The sequence below is a fragment of the Lygodium microphyllum genome, chromosome 15, assembly GCF_053477565.2.
Source record: "Lygodium microphyllum isolate KBCC chromosome 15, Lygodium_microphyllum_v1.1.10, whole genome shotgun sequence".
Taxonomy (NCBI): Eukaryota; Viridiplantae; Streptophyta; class Polypodiopsida; order Schizaeales; family Lygodiaceae; genus Lygodium; species Lygodium microphyllum.
The window spans coordinates 49,338,314-49,363,944 of NC_141149.1; the positions used below are offsets into that span (position 1 = coordinate 49,338,314).

The 25,631-nt window shown below is 38.9% G+C and overlaps 1 pseudogene; it reads left to right on the plus strand.

Moving 5' to 3' along the window:
- The first annotated feature begins 2,024 nt into the window (after positions 1-2,024).
- Positions 2,025-2,696, plus strand: LOC148024499 (5-methyltetrahydropteroyltriglutamate--homocysteine methyltransferase 2 pseudogene; annotated as a pseudogene).
- Positions 2,697-25,631: the final 22,935 nt, after the last annotated feature.

Here is a 25,631-nt window from a genome sequence, read left to right on the forward strand (position 1 = left end):
GAAAGACTAAAAGATGAGAGAGAAAGACAAGAAGAGAGAGAAGGCATCCACGAAAGTTGAGAGGGAGGACAGGAGAAGGACAGGAGGAGAGAAGAAGATGAAGGGAACTTGTATTATTTTCAAAAGGTGCATGTAACCATGTCCCTTACATCTATTTATACTAGTGCCATTGTGACACTAAGTAATACCCTTAATCAGTCCTTTGCATTCCATCTCCACTCGGATGTTTTTTCCTAAAAAACAAAGATGAGACTTATTACAAAGGTTTTTCCAAGTGATGGATGGGGGCAGAGTACTACCCTGTTTAGACAAGATTATAGACTCTCTAGTCTATGACAAGCATAAGTCTAAACATAGCTTTTCCTTTTCAAAAGTGATCATTTAACCTCCAGGATCAAAAGGAAAAGTGAGATCATTGCCATCCATTGGGTCATCATTCCCAACACCATAAGCAAACAAGGCTAAGTCAATCGGTGTCTTATGGTCAACCATCACCATAAAGCGAGTCTTTGATTCTCCCGTAATGCACTCAAAAGCATACAAGGCTGCATATGCTAAAACATTCATTGCATCATCCTTTGTATTTACTGTGGTTGGGGCAATACGATTAGTAATTTGCTCAATTTGATCAACAATCTGCCCACAATCTTCTTCCTTGAGCTAGAGTTCTTCTTTCATTTGACTCTCATAAAGATTACCTTCAGCAATATCTTTTTCATTCTCTGTATTGGCTGCCTTGTCGCATTTGGATTGAAGGGTCTCCACATCATGATGCTCCAATGAAATGCTCACATCTTTTAAAGATGGCTTAAGTTGCCCCTTATGACTGCACCAAATCGCATTTAATGCTAGCATTTTCCTTTTTAATCTAGCATTCTTTAGCAAATGAGTTTCAGCAAACTCCACACAATCTCGAACCTCTTTACTATGAGTACAAAGATTAACAAGTATAATAGTAGCATCTTCCTTGGCCTTAGTAGAACCTGTTTCAAGTATATTGACCAATGGAGGGAGGCCACATGCACTCACAATTATCCATGCCCATTTGCTGGAATTAACCTCTACATTAAGGATGGAGAGTAGTGTTGCAATGGATTCATCTTGATATTGTCGTTGCTTAGTTAGCTATCCTAATAATGATGTGAGCAACCAAACTCCCTTTCTTCCTCGAAGAGATTGCCAAAGATTAACACCATTGCTGCACAAGGTTCTCAAAGATTCCATGAGATCTCCTTGAGCCTCTACATTGACCATGGGTATCAATTTAATGAGCATTTGCTTGGCTTCCACCTTCAATTGCTTGGGTCTGCTAGAGCACCATGTCTCATGCTCGTGCAAGGTGTTGTAGAGTTGGCTGAGCTCTCCAAGCATCTAATCATCCTCAAATGGTCCTTGGCCATTACGAGTCATTTCTCTACATAAGGATAACTAAGATCCTGAAAATGCATTGCCATTGTCAACTATGGATTGTTTTCCAAACAATGCTTCCTGATCAAAATGATTATCAGCTATGGGACTGCTTCTAGTCCAATTGTTACTATTGCTCAGCTCAGCACAATGTTAATGCATCGTCTATTGCAACTCCTGTTGTTGCACCATCATCACAATACATTCACAGTTGCAACCACAATCACGAAAGAGCTGCAACCATAGCAAGTCAATAGCAGATCAATGCATTTACTTCTTCTACTTCAGTAGTGACCATACAACCCCAAGCACATGCATTTACTGCAGCTATGAACAATCTACATCCTGATGCTATTTGTGCATTCACAGCTGCATCACCGACACACAATACCCCAAAATAAGAGTCTATCTTATCAGAAGCGTCTCTTGCAAAAGGGTCAAGCTAGCCTCCAATTAGATCCTATCGAAAGAACACCCTTGATTTCCCAAGGGTCTGGTTTGTTGTATTACTGGAAAGGGCTCAGAGATCGATGATTTTTCTACCCCTACATCCAAGCGTCAACTGTCTAAACTTCACTAGATGTGATACGGGTATTGCCATTTCAAAGAAGGCAGGCATGGTTCCTCTACAAATGGAGCTTGGTGGCGAGGATGCCTGCATTGTGCTTGAAGATGTGGGGCTAGTTTCCTACTTAGTTTTGGCCAAGCCAGGGGAGGGGGTTGATCCTTCATTTGATTGTCTCTCTCTGTTAGATTCTTTGCTTCCAGTTTACAAGGATGTGATTGCGCAGTTTAAGGCTGAAGGTGATACATGGGTACGATTTGATGAGCCCACACTTGTCCTGGATCTGGAAGAGCGCCGCTTGGGAGCCTTCAAGAAAGCTTACTCTGCACTTGGTCCTGAGCTCAGTGGGATCAAAGTTCTTGTAGTAGAGACTTATTTTGCTGACTTACCAACTGCAATTTACAAGACCATTGTTGGCTTAGGGTATATCTCTGCCATCGGTGTTGATCTTGTTAGAGGTCAGAAGACCCTTGGTCTTATCAAGGATACTAGACTTCCAGATGGAAAGATCCTTTTCATTGGGGTAGTTGATAGACGAAACATCTGGGCTAATGATTTGTCTGCTTCATTGACTTTTCTTGAAAATGCAAACCTTGATCTTGCAACAGAAAATATTATGCTTCCGCAGAGTTTACTGCACCTCCAATTGCTCCTTGCAGCTCCTGATCAGTGGCCACAAGAAGCAGGCACTGCTGGATATTGGGAACCAGAAGTAGCTGCTTGAGGGGCAACCATGGGAAGCATGAGAAGATTGACAACTGCCCCTTCTCTCAAAATGGTTTTCCGAAAGAAGCTCTAGCACTAGCCAAGGTAGAAGATTCAGCACCTGCGAGATACAGATTGTTATCCACAGATCACACCCGCCAGTTCTTATCGACAAGACCCACAAACTCCTCCTGTGTTGCACCAAAGGATTCCTTTAAGACTTGTGGACATGTCCCTCCTGATTCCTATGCAAAGGCTTCAATATTTGGAAACATTCGATTAGTGATAAATCTACAGGCCTCAGGCCCTCCATGCCCATCATAGACACCAATCAAGCCATGAATCTGCTGCTTTTCATAACCAGCTACCTTTTGAGTCAACACTCATTCATCTTTTGTGATTGCTCCTTTTGTCAGCATTAGGCTGGGCTAGACTTTTGGGATCCTCTTAGCACATCCTTGTCAGCTAGGTCATCATCCTCACATGGATTGGATACTCTTAGTAAGGGAGCCAGTATTGATGATCCTATGGTGTAGGTGCTTTGTAGCCCTACTGCCCTGAATGTGGCTCCTCAATGGGCTAGCTCTTTTGTCGCCTTAAAGTTGTAGAAGTAGAAGTCACGAGCCAAGATTACAACCATTAACATTATATTCTTCTTCTAGTCATTGCAGTCTCTCTCTCAAGGTCAAGCTCCTTGCCTCAAAATCAACAAGATCTTCTCCCCTTTCCTGCTCATAGATATTGTTTTGAATCATGGGAGAGTGCTCAAAGAAGAAGTATCCTTCCCAACATGGGAGAAGAGTAGAAGTAAGATCCTGGGCTGCAAGACTCCATAGCTCTCAAAAAGCTTAATGGAAAGAAGAAGAAGACCGCCTTTACAAAAAGTAATTGAAACCAAAGCCTTCACCAACTCTGTAGCTCCTTTTTTACCTCTAAATTTTTCTTGGGATTTGAAAACGAGCTGCCATCTTTGTCTGTCTACCTCCATTTTTGGTCCAATCTCTACCTACATTACTCCTTCCCTGTGTACCTATGTGTCTGAGTAACTAGGGTTTCTGACTAAAAGGAGACTAGTTTTGAAAATGAGAGAGAAAAGAAGGACCAAAGAACTAGGCTCTGATACCACTTGTAAAGAAGAGACAAGAGAGAGAAGGAAGAGAGAGAAGAAGTGTAGGAAGAGAGAGAAAGACTAGAAGATGAGAGAGAAACATGGGAAGAGAGAGAAGGCGACCATGAAAGTTGAGAGGGAGGACATGAGAAGGACAAGAAGAGAGAAGAAGATGAAGGGAACTTGTATTATTTTCAAAAGGTTCATGTAACCATGTCCCTTACATCTATTTATACTAGTGCTAGTGTGACACTAAGTAATACCCTTAATCAGCCCTTTACATATCCCACATGCCGCCTAGTTACAAGACTTCTTGCATGGTCTTGATTTTAACATCCACGTGTAGCTAAGTAGTGTCACCTTGGCAGATATAGACACTACCATTAGACGAGCGCAAGAAATAGAATCCCGACTTCAAGCGGTCTATGCTTCTCGAATCAACCCCATTATGGATTTAGTATCGAAAAACAATTCGCAATTGATCAATGGCAATGAAAGCCAAGGGATAGGGATGGCCAACCCTAAGGGAAGAGGGAACGTGGTGCCGAATGTGCCGTTATTGCGAGCTCCACCTAGTGTGACTATGCCTATGGCTAGTCACATGCCTCCAAATGTGGGAAGCCAAGCAATGAACCCTAACGTGTTTCCTGTGGGTCAGCAACCAATGCAACCAATGCCTAGTCAAATTGTGCAGCAGCCAAGGGAATGGGGGGTAGATGATCAGGGCTATGAGTCGAGTTTGTCAAATGTCCTTAGCGAAGTCAAGGACATGATGAAGCACTACACGGATATGGTAAATAGCCATTGACATTAATTTCTTAAAGAAATAATAGAATCTGATAGGGAATCGACGCCCCGAAGAGGGTGCACCCTCTAGATTCAGCTGCAAATGGTGTGGTGGGCACCATTATCCACATAATTGCCCAAATGTCAAGTGCGACATTTGTGGGAAGTCTGATCATTTAGCAACAACCTATTGGAGCAAGATCAGTTCCCTCTAGCAAGGTACTCGGCAACCAAGGCTTGTTAATCGTCATGCACAAGGAAACAATTTTGAGCAGGATGATGGGCCAAAGCAAATACTCCAAAGAGGTAAGGCTACTATCGAGGAACTACCAAGCGGAAATGGGGTGAGCCTCATCGAGGCTGTGTAGGTTAATGGCACTAAAGCTTCTAACCTACGTGCCGTAACAGGAGGCCAAAAACATAGAGAAGGTGACAAAGATAATGTAAAACATGTTGACGAAAACCCTAGGCAGGATGATAAAGGAACGCAAGTTCTAAATCTTGACAAGGAAGGGGGACCTCTGAAGCCCGTAGAGAGTAAGGCTGATGCCAAAATAGATAAAGAGGTATCGAGATAGAATATGAGAGTTGAAAAAGAGGCAATAAATTCGGTGCAACGTCCTAAAGAACGGATGGTTTGGTGCGAGAAGCGAGCTTTAGCGAAGTATCATGAATTTGATTTAGCTAAATCCCTTTGCGATGTTAAACCAGACATGAATCTCTTGCAGCTAATCAAGATGTTACTAGGAGTATGCAAAGAATTTAAAAAGATATTGCGTACGGATTATATTGTAGAACCCTTGGGAATAGCATGGGTAGTAGGGGATGACTGGTTTGAACATGCCAAAAAGCACTACCCAAGGGTTGTAGCCTATGTTGATGGGATTCTGGTGGATAATGCTATCGTCGACATAGGATCCTCGATTAATATTATGAGTTCTGAATTGATGGAGAGGTTGGGTCTTGCGATTCAGAAAGATACATCCACAATCCTTAGAATGGCTAACGATAGTCTGAAACAGTCGGAGGGCTGCAATTACTAAAGTCCACGTGACATTTGCCAATGTAGAATGCATGTTGGACTTTAGGGTAATCCAATTTGCAGGGCATTCGAGTTACCAAGTACTTCTTGGTTGACCTTAGATTTTGCAAGCAGACTGTCAAGTAGATATACCCGCTGGTAGATTGATATTTGGCAAAGGTGCTAGATGTGTGGTAGTCAGTGCATATCTTGAATCACCTCAAAGTGAGCAAGCTCCCCTGTCTTCTACAAAGTTAGAGACAATGGAAGATGTGTTTGCAAGTGAGATGTCATCGACTGATGAATCCAAAGAGGGATTGACCATAGAAGACGTCTATCAAGTAATGTTGAATGAGCCATTAGAAGCTCAAGATAGAATAAGGGACGCCGATGTTATTGAGCTAGACCTTGGTATGCCAGATGATGAGTAGCCAATAAATCTAGGTTCCATGCTTAGTGCAGAGGAATGGGAGGATTATGTCACTATGATCCAAGAGTTCCACGATATTTTTGCTTTTTGTTACGATGAACTTAGGGGCATTCCTCCCAGCCTCACTGTCCATACAGTTTCGTTGAAGGAAAGAAGCCGTCCTATGCGACAAAAAATCAAGTGTATGCCATTTGAGTTGCGAGATGGGCTGTTCGAGGAGTTATAGAAATTAAGGAAAGCGGGTTTGATCTTCCCTGTGCAGCACACTAAATGGTGTTCACCAATTGTGATCAAGAAGAAGAAAAATAATCAAATTTGGCTATGTGTGGATTTTCGAGAGTTGAATAAGAAAAGAGTTAAGGATTATTACCCACTACCCTTTATCGACCAGATTCTAGATCAATTGGCAGGTAGTAGGGAGATATATTCATTCATGGACTGTTTTGCAAGCTATAATCATATGGCGATTTCAGAAGAGGATAAGCTCAAAACAACGTTCATAATAGTCTTCAGGACCTTTGCATATCATATGATGGCATTGGATCTATGCAATGCGCCTGGTTCTTGGCAACAAACTGCCGATAAGACCTTTGCTGACATTTTCCCTAAGGAGTTGAAGGTATTTATTGACGATTTAGAGGTAGTCACCGTGAGAGATAGACAGTTGATTATTTTATGAAAATGTTTTGAGCGATGCAGAAAATTTTGAATAGCTCTCAATCCAAGGAAGTGCATTTTTGGCATACCTTATGGGCTCCTATTGGACCATGTAGTTAGCTCGGTAGGGATTGCGACGGATCCTGAAAAGATCAAAGCTATAGTCGCCATGAGTCCACCACGTACTCTCAAAGAAGTCCATATCTTTCTGTCGTTAGTTGGATATTATCGATGATTCATAAATGCTTTGGTAGAAAGAACGTTGCATTGACAAATTTGTTATACTTCAATTGTCTGTTTATGTGGAATGACCCTTGTAAGGTGGCTTTCGATGATGTAAAGCAGGAACTCGTAAGAGAACCTATGGTGAAAGCACCAAAGAGGGGTGAAATTTTTTATATCTTTTCAACACCTACTATGCATAGCATTAGTTATTGTTTAGTGCAGATGTGGTAAGAGAAGTAGTATCACCTGATTGCTTTTGCTAGTCAAAAGCTGGGTGTATTCAAAATTAATTATACTTATATGGAAAAGTTGTGCCTTGTGATGGCCTTTGCCGCTAAAAATTTTAGCCACTACATCCTTTATGAGAAGGCTGTCCTATATACGAAGGTGGAAGGGCTATGACTGCTGATGAATAAGTTACAACCACCCGACCGTTTGGCAAAGTGGTTAATCACTTTGCAAGAGTTTGACTGTGAGGTTAAGAGCAAGCCACCTAGGTTGAAGGGTATCATAGAGTGCCTTGTGGACTTTGGGGAGCCAAATGAAGCTTTGGCTGAAGGTAGTGACTAGGACTCATTGTTCAATATTGACACGGCATCTATTCCCTCCTGGTAGTGGCAATAACGCATTATTTGTCGATGGGAGAGACTACAGCTGGTTTATTGAAGTCAAAAAAGTGAAAGATCAAGTTGTAGGCTTTAAAATTCACAATAATCGCAGGCACGTTGTATCGGCAAGGGGTAGACGATATCTACCGCCGATGCGTAATGCCTGACAAGGTTCCTTTCATCTTAGAAGAGTGCCATGACTCTGCTTGCGGAGGTCATTTCGTTGGGTGGCTAACTGCACAAAAAGCCTTGAGGGTGGGATATTGGTGGCTAGCCATTTTCGAGAATGCATTTGAGTACGTTAAAAGATGCGACATTTTTCAACGACATGATAGCCGAGAGAATAGGAAGCGACCACTCACTCCTATTATGGCGATCCTTCTGTTCGAGAAGTGGGGGATCAACTTTGTGGGCCCTATTACTCTATTGTCCACTACATAGAAAAGATATATTATTGTAGTGACTGATTATTTTACTAAGTGGTCAAAAGCACGTGCAACACGGAAAGACGATGCAAAGGAAATCGCCAATTTTCTATTGGAGAAAATCCTATGTTGATTTGGTCTGCCAAAAGAAATAGTATCGGATTGTGGAACCCATTTTTTGAACAAGGTGATTAAAAGCCTAACTGAAGTGTGGAAAATCAAGCATAATAAGACGACCCCCTATAATTCGCAAGCAAATGGACAAGTTGAAAGTACCAATAAGCGACTTGTGGGTATCCTATCCAAGATAGTCTCTGAAAAGAAACGGGACTGGGATACAAAATAATATGTTGCAGTATGGGCATATAATACGACGTTCAAAGGAGCTAATGGTCACACCCCATTCAAGCTAGTATATGGAGAGGAGTGTGTCCTACCTCTAGAGATCGAGTTGATGACGATAAGACTAGCAATCAATCATTCTTTGGGTGATAGGGATGCCTTCTTAGAGTGCTTTACAACTCTGGCACACCTCGATGAGATTAAATTACAGAGCTTCCTACATCAGGAGTGAGCAAGCCTTGGGATGAAGCAACTCCATGACCTAAAAGCAAAGAAATACACTTTTAAGAAAGGACAACTAGTGTTGTACTATGATGCACATAGAGAATTATTTCCAGGAAAGCTAGAGCCCAAAGGGGATGGTTCTTATAGGAATGTCAGGATCGAGAAGAATAAATCCACAACATTATTGGCAGATCTTGAGAGTGGAGTTTAAGAATAAGGTTAATCTTAATAAGATTAAACCTTATTATTTTTGATTGCGCTAATGACATAAGTGCCTTGCAGGTCTATGCGCGATTGATCAGACATCTGCAACAAGGAAACAACGATAGAGGTTGATGGGTTGACTGATCCCTTATTTGGAGCACCCATACTTAGAGCAGTGATATCATCAAGGAAAGCTCATCTAATGGAGTAAAGACTATAAAGTGACTGAGTAAGATGATGGGAAATTCGTTTGGGAGATTAAGGTCTTCTATAATCACTGTTTGCAAATTTTGACAAGAGTCCGTGTAATCTTTAATGATGAAGGTGGGATGGAGTCGTCAGTTCATCCTCTCAACATGATGAATTTTGACTATCATGATTACGAATAGGGGAGTTTTGGATGGCTGGCTGTGTAAACCCATTGTGGATGTACACATTATACTTTGATGGGGCGTCCAAGGATCCTAATAAAAAAGGGAGTGTTGGAGTAGTTATTTGAGATCCCCGACGTAGAGTTACAATGAAATTAGTTGCTTATCTCGAGGTAGGATTCGCTAACAACATGGAACACAATATTAGTGAGTTTGGGAATCTCCCAATTCCTATTTTTTGAATACTAAAAAGGTAGCACCCGGATAACATGCCCATAAGTTTCTCAAAACCATATGATGTGACCTATCATTGGAAAGTGCTTGAAAAATGGAATCTATTGAGCTATAAAGCGCTTGATTTGGAGTTATAGTGTTCAAGTTATGACAAATCCAAAGATTTGACCACATGTCCCAAACTTATGGGAAATTCCCATATTCCCCAATATGGTGTAATGGCAGAGTATAAAGCCTTTATTATGGGACTGAATATTGCCAAGAAAGGTGGTATTCGGCAATTGTTAGTAAAAGGGGATTCCCAGCTGATCTTAAATCAACTAAATGGGACATATACAGTCCGAAATCCTATCCTTGGTATGTGTCATCGAATTGCTATAACCCTACTTGATGAATTTGAGAGCGTATCTCTTCAGCTAATTCCACATTCTTGGAATCAGTTTGTGGATTCACTAGCCGATTTTTCTTATGAAGAGGACCTCTTCTTCAACTGTGGTCCTAGTCCGGATGTTGCTCTTGATAAAGAGACAGGACCTGGTCGCTTGTGGGGAATGTTATTAGACCACACGTTATATGGCAGGTGATGGTTGATATGGGTAATGCGAAGAGTAGCCGAGACCCATCTACTACTATTATCCTGGACCCATATGTTGATTCGATGACATGTTATGTGTACGCCTCTTGCTATATATGCATGAGGTATGGGTCACAACTTGATGCATTTATTTTAGGGCTGAGATCCCTATTTTTGCCCTTAGACTAGAGCATATTTTCATATATCTGCCTTCTTCCAAGGAGAGATCGATTTGAGCTCGTTTGTTTGATTTCTTTCGGCTAAGAAGGCAAGTTAGTTTGCAGTAAAAATGTGCTATTTCTTTAGGCCAAGAGGGCCCTATGTCTGTTTGGTGTAGGTACGGTTAATGGTTTGTTGTTGTAGTGATTGCATCCTATAGGTTGATGAAGTCGTTGGAGGGAGCCTTTGCTGTAGAGGAGCTTCTTGTGGGCATTCGAGGCGGTTTTGTCCCCTTTTCGAGTCTTTGCCTTTAAGTAATTAATGATATATATACATGTGAGGGTTATTTTCTTTTTTGTATTGGGGATCGACAATCAAGGCATGAAGTCCCAAGTTTAGGTCGATATCTTTGTGGGAGATCTGAGTCGTCATTGGCTCCTATAAAGGCATTGTCAGGCACACTGAAAGACCTGTTTTAGATGGCAGTTCTAGTGACCTTGTTCTGCTAACCTACTAGGAGAACATTCTAAGAGTTCCTATTAGTTGTGAGGTAGTTAGAGAAGCCTGCTAAAAATAACCAAAATAAGGGAAATCCCTCAATATCTGAAAGAAATTATATGAATATACGGAGGTGTGTAAAAAGGGGCTCTAACCCCTATATCAATAAAGAAGAAAGAAAAATCTTTGAGCAATTGTTTATCGCCTTGAGAAGGCCTGGTAGGTTCTTGGGGATGAGGCAAGACCCATGGCCAATGCCTTGTCTTCCTAGGGGTGGCAACTAGCTAAAAAGCAAAGAATAAAAGAAGGTTGGAGAAAAAATAAAAGTGAGTGTCAGAAAAAGGATTAAGTATTGCCTTGCGAGGGCTTCGTAGGTTCTTGGGTACGAAGACAGGACCTGAGGCCGATGCCCTGTTCTCCTTGGGTCACTATGCTCAGCTCCCTCCTTTTTACATGCCCAAGTATGGAAAATTAGAAGCTAAAGGACCAATGTGCTAACAAATAATATTTGTTGATCATGGAGCTCCTAGTTGAGTTGTCCTTAGTTAGGTAGGTAGTTCAGACCACCACTTAGAATGACCTCTCTGATAGTTCTTTTTAGCTTGGCTGTGTTGGAGCAGTTGGTTAGTGACTAGCTTTGGGCTTTCTATCAGATTATGCTAGGTCTACTTCTCGTGGATTTCATGTCTTGGTTTTGTCAGGGGGTAGGGTGAAACCTGTGATGTGTTTTGATGCGTATCTTTCTGTATTAGCTTCATGCTTCCTTTGATTGTTTTTATGCAGATTTGTTCATGGAATTTGATAGGATGAGTTGCCCTATCCCGTGGTCGCCAATGACAGATGATTTTTTATGCCGAGAAGTGCTTAAACATAGTCAAAAATTTTGAATTTCAGGGAAAAAATAGACTTCGCCGAAGGCGGCAGCTGCAATTAGTACGATTTTAAGTGACAAGGCCCAAAAGTGCTTTAAAGACCCATTAGATGGCAGTCGAGGAATTTTCATAATTTTTTGGCATGTCAAACGAGACTCTGGGAGATGCCCGATAGTGAGGGACTTCAAGACGAATGTCCATGAATTTTTAGACCGTAATTCAGACACTAGACAGTCGAATGGGGTGCTCGAGACCAAGGACAAAAGAGAAGTTGTAAAAAGGACTTAGGGGGCCCAAGGGGGGTGACCCTTGGGATCCCACTCCCGAAAATTTGATGAAATGAGGGGGGGGACATTTTTTTTTGGCGTGAAGAGGAAAAACGTCCATGGCGGCTACATGCGACGTGATTTTTGGTGGGGGAGAGGGGTATGGCACCTCTATACACATCTACCAACTGATTATATCAACCTAATACTCTATGTTCTCACTCTTCGTCACTAGTCTTCACTCATCAAATGGCTGCCTAGATGGCTTGATCAGAATTCAGTCTTTCTCTCTCCTTCCTCTCTCTCCCCTTAACCGTTCATGCCCATGAAGAGGATTGAAGACCGATTGAAGACCGCTTGTCCAGCATGTTACCAGATCACTCCCAGATTGGTGGAGGGCTAGAGTTTGCTATTCGTAGGTGGGCTGAGCTTGATTGAGGGCTGATCTGCAGCCCCGCATCAGATTTTAAAACCCGCAAAGAAGGAAAAAAAAACCGGTAATTCTATTTTACAAAGAAAAATTTCTTGTTTTTTACATTTAATTGAGCCAATGTTGTTCTATGCTTCCATAGTGAAAAAATAAGAAAACATTTAGTCAAAATGTTGGAAATAATTTTTAAAAACTGGTAAAACATGGTTTTTATGAGAAAAATGGGATTTTTGGTGTTTTCGGGTGGGATAAACCAATATACATGGGATAAAATGCTGATCAATTCTATATTTCTGCTGTTCTTAGAATCAAGAGCCATAGCTCTAAAAATATATCCATTTTTAATTTGAAAAAATAGAGAAAAATAGGAAAAAATAAGATAAAAATAGGAATGTGTCTTAAAAAATATGAAAAAATATAATAAGTGGTTGTGGATGTATGGTGGGGGAGCAAAGCATGAGGTTTAGCCTCAATTTGCCTTATCTTTTTGTCATAGTGTGTGATTTATCGCTTTTTATACGTTGAACCATGACAAAATAACCTCTATACACCTATGCAATGAAGCAAAAGTTGAATGGTGAGGGGGAGTAGGATTTTGTGCAACAGTTTGAGGGCTAAAATAATACAAATTTTGATTGTTTTTTTCTATGCATAGCATTTAGGAAACAACCTATTTGGAAATTAGGGATCTAGTAGCACAAGGTTTGCCTTGGTGCTAGATTCTTGCAACGAAGCATACATGCATATTAGTTGGAATTCATAGAAAGATTGTTTAGGTACTAGTACGTAGACTGATTTCGAAACATAACTGTTTGTGCACAATGAGACATCCACTATTGCATTGATTATACATGTGGTATCAACTCTTGGAAATGCATAGCAATTGTTTGAATTATAGTTGACCCACTCTTGAGAGGGTGAGATTCCCCTTGTCGTAGGTTAGCCATTCATTTCTTGGGGAAGATTATTAGTGAGGAAACATGGTATCTCCTTGATCTTGCTGACAAAGAGAGGAGTATTGTGCAAATGTGTTTATATGTAAAACCAGTGCATCTAGGGGCCAATCCCTAACATGTAGGAAAGCTACAGTGGGGCAACAGCAATCAGCTGATGGGGTGCCTCCTATGTCTGTGATACGTGGCACTTATTGCCAATTTGTGTGGGATAACCCCTTTGAGGGGTTTTGGGGAATGTGATGTTGGACTCTTATCGAGCTACAAATGCAATATTAGATGTATCTAGTGTACATTTAGTTATTACAGACGCTCCTGGCCCGTGAGGCCTAGTGGTGGTGGAGATGTTTGTTGTATGCATGAGGTTCAATTAGTGCCATAGCTAGTGCCAGCCCATTTTTGGTCCCATCACTCTCTTCCTCTTTCTCTTTATTACCTTTCTCTCTTCCTCTCCCTTCGTTCTTCTCCCTCCCTCCCTTCCCTTCTCCCTCTCTTTCAATGGATTTCATTACAAAGAAAAAGAAAAGAAAAGAAGAAAACACAAAAACAAACAAAGAAAAGGCAATGTACCTACCTCAAAGGCCCAAATAAAAATTCTTTTCTGTCTCCTCTTCATAGCTTCCCTTCTTTTTTCCTTGCGCACTTCTCCCTCTTCTTCATGTACGACAACGGTGGAGGTGGTAGTGACGAGTTTTACTTCTCTCTCTCTCTCTCTCTCTCTCTCTCTCTCTCTCTCTCTCTCTCTCTCTCTCTCTCTCTCCTGTCAAAGTGGTGATCTCTCTCACTCTCTCTTTCGCTCTCTCTCAAAAAAATGGCATGCTTAGATTTTCGCTGCCTTTTTTTTTCTAAGAATGGTGTCTCTATTTGCATCATAATTAGTCGTTGAGTGTCACTATTGGCGAGCATCGCTATAAGCATCACTATATGCATCACAAATTAAAATTTGCAATGCATATAGTGATGCAAATAGTGAGGCTATTATTTCATGTCACAAATCATCGTCGCTATCACTCCATTTCCTTATAGTGTCTATAGATTTTATGACCCAAAGAATAAAGTCTTCATCTATGGTAGGAGTGTTATCTTTCACAAACTTAATATTTTCTTGACTTTTTCTACCACCTCAAATTCTCAATCTTTTACTTTCTCTAGTTGCACCCTTTCAATCAACATCTTGCAACTCATCCATTGCCAATCACACATCAAACACCGAATTCTACATATTATCTTTCCACTTTTCTAAACATAAGACCTCCAATGCACCTATCACCTGGGACAAACCCCTTCCACATATTCAAGCACGCTTTATACCTCCAATACACCTATCACATGGGACAAACCCTTTCACATGTTCAAGAATGCTTAATACCTCCAAGGTTTTGTAAAGGCCACATTCAAATAAATCCTCCTGCCAGCTCCTGCTTTGACTTCACGTGTGCTTCCAGTGGCCCTATTTCAATGCCTTCTTATCCTCTCCACTTCCTTAATAATCCTCATCACCACTATCTTAATAAAGCAAGGTAGCCTTTCCATCATTTATAGTTTGAACCACCATGACAAGTCCATCATCAATAACAAGTTGTAGGGAATTTAAATAAACTCCCATTATTAGCATACACAGGGCACCAACAATTCCAAGACAACAAGCTATGTTTCAAGCCTTCAACATGCCTATTGCCCCTGTGCCATTACCAATTGCTCTCTCATCTTAAAGTCCATTCCCTAATCATTGGCACAGTAGCTCACCAATTGAATACTCCAACTTCCCTACCTTCTAGCTCAGCATTGATCATTAGAAAGAAGCTATAATAGTAGGCTCAACATAGCAAGTAGTAATCAAAACCTCATCTATTCACCCATCCTCACTATCTTCAGCTCTCCCAAGCAATCTCATCTATCCTACTTAACTCTTGAACACCTTAATCAATTAGGAATAGCAAGAAATCAGAGAAGCAAAGACATCTCTTTCTCTGTCAAAGGTCTTTGAAGGTCAATAAGGATAGCTGCAATGTCTTCTACAAACAACATTACATCCCCTATTGCCCTCATTGTTACTAGCATTCATCCTCCATCTCCCATCTTCTTCTCCAAACCCATTACTCTTTTTAGCTCTTCTCACTCTAAATGAATATAATCCTTAACTACATTATGTAGTGATTTCCATTTTTTATATTTAATAGTTGAACTCCCATTCCTATGAAAGACTAGGAACCTTCTATCCTTCACCCCACCAATAGATGGTTTTTTGAGGACACAATTTCCATCCTTAAACTTTTGAAGATGTGGTTCAATAACAATGTTACCTCCATGGCAAACAAATTTCATATTAAACTTGCTCGATCTTTATTATAGCATATTGTATAGTTGATAAGGTTTTTAACTTATAAGCAAACCATGTGCAAAGATAAGTGAGTTTTTCAATTATTTTGCAAAGTACATGAAATATACATATATGAGCATTGGCCAAAGGAATATCTAAAACTAACTTGAAGTGTGGATCTTTGATATGATTGGAAGGGGCTCTATTCCACTTGCTTGAGCTCAACTATGTAGTTGGGAACAAGCAATATAGGCAAGGACATTTAGAGTTTTCTAGTTTAGACATATTATACATGCACTTGAGTATCTTCAAGTCGCCAACTATGTGCTATTTGGCCTTATAGTTTCTAAATCCCTCAACAATGGCTCTTCTCCTACTTATTGGCTCTTAATCACATCAAGTTTTGAAGTTTGATGGAAAACCTAATATAGTATATCAAATTTCTCTATGTCTACTTTGAAAACTCCTAACCACTAGATATTGTGTTTGAATTGAATACTAATTGGCAATGAATCACTACAATAACTTGATGAAAGTTCTCTAGTTAATCAAGGTAATGGAGACTCTTTCTACTTTTTATACTTCATAATCTCACTTTCATCAAGTGTAATCACAAACCTTGCTACTCCTTATACCTCTTCTAAAGACAAATAATAGAATTTGATCATCCAATGTTACAAGATACATATATTAAGAAAAATATTGTTAAATTTACTAAAAATAACATCTTTCTTTTTACTCTTGAATCTAACCTTGATATGGAAAGGCTTACTCATAACTTCTATTACTTTACCATTAACTCTTTGTCTGATAATCTTCACCATAGATGGTCTTAGAGGTAAACAATTGCTAGATATTTCATTGCATTAATTGAAAAACTTGTCCATCACTACAAGAGAAATGCCCTATAGACGCGCACTGTACACGCAAAAAAAACGAGCGCGTTTATAAGCGCGTGTATCAGTGCTTCTATTCACGCTAGTATAAAAAACGCGTCTATATATCCACGCTGATAAACACGCTTATAGATGTGGAAATAAACGCACATATTTTTCATTTTTCATAAAGTCCCTGAATATGACCAAACCTCTTAACAGCTAGTATTTTTTTGAATAGGGCATGATTGGATGTATATACGACATAATTACACCTGGATCATACGCTAGGACATGATATACATGTATAGGGCATATACATGCATAGGACATGATATACATTACCAACTTTACTTTTTTCTGAGTATTAAAAATATACATCCAATCATTCAAAGCTAATTACATATATGTGATTTCATGCCCTATATACATCCAATCATGCCCTATACAAATGTGATTGGATAGGGCATGATGATTGGATGTATATATATATATATATATATATATATATATATATATATATAGAGAGAGAGAGAGAGAGAGAGAGAGAGAGAGAGAGAGAGAGAAAGAGAGAACTGATCAATACACTCACATGTCTCATTTAATGTTGTGCACTTAACCTAGCCATGCATGCCAATTCATAGCATGAGTAGATTGATGTAAATCAGTTGGATTGTGCATATGCAAGCTATTTCAATCATGTCAAGGTGCACTTATAGCTCACATATAATTTTAGATAAGGTGGACCACATGTAACCAATGTGCACATGTCCTCTTTTCATCATCTTTAGCCAATGTGTCCACTTGTTGGTGACTAATACCAACAAGCCAATTACAAATCTCTTATCTATGAAATGTATAAGTAAATTAACTTGGTTAATTTGATGAGGCCAAGTTTTCCTTCCATGGACAGTGTGGTTGGCTATATTCTACTTCAAGGTTATAGAAACTTGCAAAAGTTGATGGAGCATCCTAAAAATGACGATACTTTAATTACTATATCAAGTCACTTCATGTACATATCTTTGATTAATTGATGGATAATATGCCTTTCTCTATCTCTTTCGTGTACACCTTCATTGCATTATCTCTCTCTAGCTAAAAACCATTCATGCTTTATCCACCTATTGATACTTGCATGCAATTGTAAGTGGGATGGTCTAGTAAGTCACTACATATGTGCCAATTGACTTGCCAATGTGTTATCTCTTATCCTCAAGCTTTGTTATATATGTTACCACATAGGTCAATTGATTCCCTAAATGCATGCATTGATTCCCTAAATTGTTCCTACGCGTCTGTAAGTGCGTGTAATAGGCATTATGTGTGTATATACACGCGCAATTACACGCGCTTACAGACGCGCCATGCATGTATAGAAAAATTAAAAAAAAGTTGTGGCTTTCTTTTCAAACCTATGATTTCCTGCGTTTTTTGCGCATTTTCTGCTGTTCGAGCTCGACATCACTACTCGTGTCTATCTATGACTTCATGAAGACAATGAGGCAAGGAAATAAGAGTAAAAAGAGGACAGGAGGAAAGAAGAGCCAAAGAGTAAAGAACAAGAGCCAAACATCAAGGAAGAGAACAAGATTCAAGCAACTTACCAAGGGAAGGGAGAAGGAGGACAAGGAGCTTGCAACCTAGCCACCACTCGTTGGAACAAGCAAAGAAGGTGAGTTCTTCTTCTCTCTCTCAATCTTGTTTGCTTTCTCTGTTTGTTTGTCTCTCTCTTCTTTCTCTTCACATGCTGGATCTTGTCATCTATGGAGGTTTTTTAACTTTGTTTTTTAAGCAAGTTTGAGAAGAAATGGTGCGATTGTGCGCATTTGTCAGCGCATCTAGATGACAGTGTAGACGTAGCTAGATGCGGAAATAGACGCGCTGACAGACGCCCATAGAGATGCGCTGATAGACACTCACAGAGACACAAGTATAGACGTGCACAAAGATGCAGGTATAGACACTGCATGTAATATGTTTTATTTGCACAGGGTAATATGATTTTTCTTGTGTAGATGTGGAATCCTGGATCCTCAAGCACCCCATTCAACAAGGAGCAATTCATGGGGGAGATGACCAATTATCTTGGTCACCCTCCCACTGTAGAGGAGGTTTTCAGTGTGATGTTTGAGACACCTATCACATCTTTGCCTACAGAGGGATTAGCTGAGGTACATGGATCAGCCGAAGCATGTGCATCTGCAGAAGCACGTGTATCGAGTGAGGTAGAGGGTAGTGCATGTCGAGGGAGGAGGGAGAGTGGTGCGGGAGGACGAGGAGGTCGAGGGCTTTGTGGGGGTTGCCTAGGTGGTGGCTCTCGATCACCCTCACTGGAAAATGAGAGAGGTGAGCCTCCACAAATGTACTACTCTATCATTGATGTTGGTGGTATCTTGCATGACTTTGAGGGGAGGGAAGTGATAGCCTACTTGAGGAGTGTCATGCATGCCACATACAAAGATTGCATGATTCCCTTCAAGCACCAAAAAAATGGTTTGTGGCAAGAGGTGCTGCGGGCAGTACATAAAAGGTACCCTAATCCCGAGAATTCATGATTCTCAGATGATTGGGGACGGTCAAAGGTGAGAGACGCGCTTCATAACAAGAGGTCTCACCTTATGACACGCGCCAAGGAGTCATTGCGGAGACAAGAGCAGGGGCACCCTGGATATGGCCAACCACCCAATTGCCACCGCAAGGAGTGGAAAGAGGCCAAGAAGAGAGCAGCGGAGAAAATGACAAGTCCCCAACATGCAGAGGCGCGACGTATCCAGATGGCAACCATGGGATCGTCGCATTATGGATCGAGTGGCAGGGAGTCATGGGAGGCTGAGTTTGTAAGTATTATTTGATTTCTTTTTTTAAATTAAATTTTGTAATTTGTTTCACTTCATTATGTAGTGTGTTTTAATACGTTGTATGTTCAAATTGTTTTGTAGTATCATATCGTTGGTAGGATGCCTACTCCTAGAGAGGTAGGCTACCATCGAGGTCATAATCGGGCGTCCACTTGGCAGCATTTCTACGAGGAGGGACTCATCACGGAGGAGCAATATAATCGCGCCATGAGGATTCCACCACCAGAAGAGGCGTGTTTTATTTTTTACATGAAAAGTATAGATAACTCTAATTTATTGTTTGTAATGGTATTTATATACCTTAATGCTTTGTGTAGGAGAACCTTGATGCAGTTGAGGATAGTGAAGGGGGGACTACTAGTAGCGGTGGCGGCAATGACAGCGGCACAGGCAGCGGTGGTGGTAGCGATGCTGATGCCTCTTCTTAGGAGATATAGAGGAGCCCCATGTATGCATGCCTCCCCTTGACTTGTAATTTTCATTTTTGATACGTATTACTTTCAGCTAGTACTTGCGACCATGACATCACAAGCACTAGAACTCATAATGTAAAAATGTTTCATCTATATATATGAAATTTCGTGTGCTACATACATTGTTTTGTTTTCAGTATCCAATCTTTGAAATAATCTTTCTTTGTTTTCCCTATGCATACAATTTGATGTTGATGGGGGGGAAAAAACCAGAGAGCAAAGCCACATGCTCTCTGGTTTTTTTTATACCTCTATTTTGTGCGTCTATCAGCGCGTCTAAATTGTAGGATAAATGCGAGTGTATTCTCGTAAAAAACTTTCAGAGTAAACACAGTTTTAGATGCGTAGATACACGCGTGTATAGACACACAATATGAATATGTCCACTTTTTTATAAACATGATTATATATTTATGTAGCGTGTTTATACGCGCGTCTATATGCGTGTCTAAGTGTGCGTGTAACTCTGATCATAAGCGTGCTTTTAGACGCAATTTTGTAGACACGGAAATAGACGCGTTAATAAACACGCCCGACATTTTTTTTCACAATTCAAATATTGCGTCTACAAGCGCGTCTATGGAGCCTTTTTGTTGTAGTGTATATGTATATCGTCTAATACTAATATTATCTAAAGTTTTCTACACTAGGTTAGAATCCAAAGAATGATGCTTAGTAAAAGAATCCAAGCATTCTCTTTACTATTTTTGAATTTCTTCTTCTCAAGAATATCCTTTGGGATTGTTGAGGGAAAAATATGCTTATCCAATTGAGATATCTCTAAAGTATCTCTCTTACTTATATCTAGTTAAAGAAGAGATCTAAAAAAGTTCAACACCATAACTTAAATACTATTATAAGAAAAGTTATATTTAATATTTCTTAAGTAAAAGAGTATATGTTGCTGTTTGGATTCTTATACTACACCCACCTCCTCCTCATTTGAGATTCTAAATATCCTTGAGAGTTCTTTGTCAATTTTGAAGGCCTAGAATAGTGTACTTTGATGTGTATCTCCAATGAACAATTCTCATGTTGACAATCCTATAGTTTATACAATAACTCATTTCTATGTTTTGTTAATGAGTAATTTTCCAATCTAAGAACTTTTGTCTTTGTAATAAAAATTAAGCATATAACCTAAAAATCCATTATAATCATCACCAATAAACTATTATAAAAAGGAGGAGTAATGTTCTTTATAGGATCTCTAAGATATAATCTTAAGATTTTTCTTTCCTTCAAATCAAAATATATATTTCATGGACTCTAAAACAATGTTTTGCCTTGTTTTTTTCATGATTGATTTATACTCACGTTCTAGCTTAACATGAAGATGATAGAGAGCTCTTTTACTAGTATTACAAATAACATTGTAAATGATTGATCCATAGCTAAAGATGTGATTACCAACTTTGAGTACTAGTACTATGAGAAAATAAAGAAGAAGAAGAAGAAGAAGAAGAATGTGAAAGTAACTAGTAAGGAGAAGAAGAAAGAAAAGAGAGAATGAGGATGAAGGTAATCGAATGTTCAAAAAATTCAAATCAAATATTCACTTTCACTTCTATCAAGACAAGGTAGGATCTTCATTAAGTTAATCATCATCACCTTTATGGCAGCCTACATTTCTATGTTTGATACAAGCCATAAGAATATCATGATATTAAGTTAATCATCATCAATATCTTTATGATAGCCTACATTTTTAGGTTTGATATAAGCCATAAGAATATTATGATAATGGTTTTTTTATGATTTTACATATGTTTATTTATAAAAATATAAAGATTAAAAATTAAAATAATTTTTATTTTCTAAAATATTTTCTCTCTCTAGAATCTCTTACAATGCATTTTCAAGACCTCAAATCTCCTCTAATGAACCCTCCTATTCTATCTCAAAAACCATACAAGTGATTTTGTGATTGATGTGCCCTTTGTTCCAAGAAACAAACGAAACTATTGGTTTCATGAGCTCAACAATGGGATGTAGGACACCCCCTTATTTGTTCAAGAGGCTTGCTCCATGAAGTATGGTGACTATCTCTCACCTAGTCTCTTGCACATTCTACAAACACAATGATTTGCTTATAGTGAGCTTGTTAGGAACTCCATCAAGTCACAATGGTTGTTTATAGCAAACTCCACAATCTAGGTGAGTGTCCTTCAACATTAGGACCAAAAATGATTCAAAAAATGTAATTTTATTAATCATGGGATTAAGAAAAGGGACAAAGAGAGTTTGCCACATGTGCAAGAATATGGTATTCTTGTCTCCTTCTTTTTGGAGATAGTAGAGTCCACTTCGTGATTCTCTGATCCTTTTTAGTCAAAATCTCCAAAGTCTAACATGTTTTGGTAGTCCCAAAATTTAACAAAGGACATGATAAAGATGTCACTAATTTACTGCACACGTTGCTATCAACATTGGTAAATGTGTTGAAAAGCATCACTATTTGTGTCGCAAATAGCGATGCAACTAGTGATGGATCTATAGAGACGTGTATAATATTAACGTTTTTAGCAATGGTGGGAGTAACTTTCTAGATGAATGTTTTCATCGCTTTAGACATCAGTATATGGCATGTATCTTATAGTGATATGTGCCTTACTAATCTATATGCTTTAGAGTATCTAACCAAGGTTGTTCCTCCTTCCTACTCTTTTATAGAGAGAGAGAGAAAGAAAGTGGACAAGATTTTTCACTAAATTTATTTATACAAAGTTCATCATTCCTTGCTTGTTTGGGGCTATGACTTCCCATGAATGAGATCCTCATACTAGTTTTTCTTTAGAGATCTAGAGGAAGCCTTTGAATTGGTTCTTTATTCTCTCCAAGATTGCCAAATTGAAATTCTCTTTCAACATTAACTTGAGGAAGGGGCATAGCTACACTCATCCATCTCATGGTTGCACAAGCAAAGTGTTGAAGGAACATGCTCACCCCTAAACATGGTGATGAGAGTTTTGAAGCAAGACTCAAATGTTACCTATGTTGCATTACCATGCCTAAGATGGAACTCCTTCTAAAGACTCTGCTTAAAATTTTATTCAATAGGTTCAATCTATAATATATAGTCATCTTTTAGCAAAAATATCCCATTTGCAGCTTAAAGCCACTTTTTTGAAGAGTTTGTTAAAGGATAAACAAAAGTTTTAGAAAGAGCACTTTGAGACTACAAATGGGATAGCCCCAATAAAAGATCGCTACTTATTGTAGCTAATAGAAATTTGAGCATAGTCTCTTTACGTAGAGTTTCAAAATGGTATGATAATGAAACATAAATGGCATCTGAGCCTTTCTATATATTATGATGAAGTAGAAAAAGCATCTTCTCAAAATATCCAAGGTATGTATCACTTCCTATGTTGTAAAAGTGAGTGGTTTATATATTTGTATTTATTCATTTAGATATTGCACTTAGACTTGGGATTTCTATTTATATGAAGGGTTTTTATTCTTGTTTACTATTTTTATTTGGATGTCTTGTTTTTATCATTATATAATATAGGATTAAAGGTTTCTTAGTGTTAGGTTCCATTCTCCATCATCCATAGGTGTGCTTGTAATGAACAAATAATGTTACTTGATGGGTATAATGCAAGGTGCAAGCTCCCATTTTTATGAGAAAGCAAGAAGAGTAAAGGAGAGACTAGGGTGGCATGTAAAGATGTAGTGAATTCAGCCTAAGAAGTTACAATTTTATTGGCAAGAGTACTACAAGATTCCATAGATATTGATATTATTGATCTAGACACATTGGAAGTGTAGTTGCCTAAAGCCGTTATGTATATGTGGTTCTTCATTATGGAACTCAAAATGAAGTTGTAATTCTACAACCAATAGCTCCCTAGTTCTTTCCGATGCTAGAATTCAGTGCATTTAATATCAATAGCACAAGTATGAAAGTCTGAAAGTTATAGAAATATTTAAATACTAGGAAATTATGATCGAACTATGGCAACTAAGAGAGCATCTACAATCATATTTATTCTTCACAAAATATATGCAAGTTTAGATGTGGGCCTTCTAATGTGGAGTTAACTCTGATTTTAGATGTGCTAACAATATTTTTTTTTCGTATAACAAATGCATCTATGTAGCCTTATATGAGCCTAATTCCTTGTAGTGATAGTCAACACAATACAAGGCATGTTCTCATAAGAGGATTTCTCACATCACATTATAATTATTCCAACTTGATTACAAACAAGCATAAGTGTGTGGATGTACTAATGATGAGGTTTAACCCTATAGAAGACTAAAATTCAATATAATCTCTAATTTATTAATGAGTGCCATAAAATGGACATGGGAATGTAAAATAGTACTAAGACAATGCTAATTTGGTTGGAGCTCATTGAAAAATGTCCTTGTTTATGGTTTGATGCTTGGACTATGTGCAACGGATCCATGGAGGTAAGCATGTTTGTTACTAGACAACTAAGAAAATGAGAAAAACCTAGACAAATCAAGGAGAAAAGACTCGAAAAATAATAAAGTGTGCTAGAAAAAGGAAATTTGATTTAAACTACAAAGAATATTCTTCTAAAATGGGAAAGGTGACAAACTAATTATTAAGTTATGTGCATCAAATGATTGGAGATTGTGAATGCATTGTGAATTGTCAATTGCAAGTATCATTGTGATATGTAATAATAAGTGAATATGACTAAATTCAATAGAAAATACCTTTAAAAGTAAGATGATGTTCCTTAGATGCATTTAAAAGTAATTTTGATGGTCTTTATAGGGGTGAGAATGTAAACAGCTTAAATTATTTTTGACAATTTACCATGTTTTATGAAATAGAAAAATAGACCTTTAGAGGCCCATTTTGAGCCAAAGTTTCTCCTATTGATAAAGACCAAACTAATAGATAGTGTGCACTTTCTTACTCTACAATTGTGTGTGTGTGTGTGTGTGTGTGATGATTTAATTTTATACTTCACCCTCGTTAGAGTGACAATGTATTTTTCTTGCATGATTTGGAAAACGTAGCTAAACAAATAAAAGATCATAGAAAAGAAGATAGAAACTTTTACTGTTAGTGTGAAGGCATATCTAGAAAAGTTGCTTTCAGAGCCTTGTCCATTGGTGGGTCAAATTCAGAACCTTCTCCATTGGTCGGTCACATAAAAGATGATGACACGGTATGGTTAAGACGTGGGGATACTTGCATGGCCAATACTACATTAAATAACACATCTCCAAGAAATTTAATTAAAGCCAAAATTCATGTGCAATGAACATAGAATGGACTAGTTATTTAGGTCAAACTCTTCTCTTTATGCAAAGATATTTTTTATATTGCACATTAGCATGAATACTACCCCAAATTGGAGAGGAAAGTGACAATTTAAACTGAGCTAGTAGACTACATGCATGCAGTTGTTGCTCCATATACAATCTCTCTTGCATTTAACTTTACCTTCCAAGTCTTGAGCATAAAGGTTAGTTCCCTTGTGCCATGTGGTGGAGGGAGGATAGCCACATAATATAGAAAAGAAAAGAAGGCAAAAGTCAATGCCAATGGTGTCATGCACATGTAATCAACTTAGTTAAACCGAAAAGTTGCCATGGTTGGGAGGCTTGGGACCCGTAGAGGATGTTGACAGGGATAGTATTGCTGTATCAATTAATTGTTCCTCATTAAAAGTTTATACTAGAATTAGGAGTCCATGTGAGACAAGCTAAGTTGTATGGGCAATCATACTTTTTCTTTCTTCAAGTGCAGGGCATCTCTGATACATGTGCACAGACACTTCCTCTAGCTAAGAAAGAGCTGAGCACAAGGTTGGCGCTTCGTCATCCTATTAGATGCACATGCATCTTCTCTCTGAGACCATATTTCAATAGGTTATTTTTAACAATACTTCGACTATAGTAGAAGATAGTCGTCTCGATGGAGAACTCAGAATGGTAAAGCTAACTACCGAAAAGCGATCTGCACGTGCACGGGGATGCTTGAGAGTGAACGTGTCGCGCGCATCTGAGGCTGGATGGTCAAGATTTGTCGCATTCCGAGGCAATT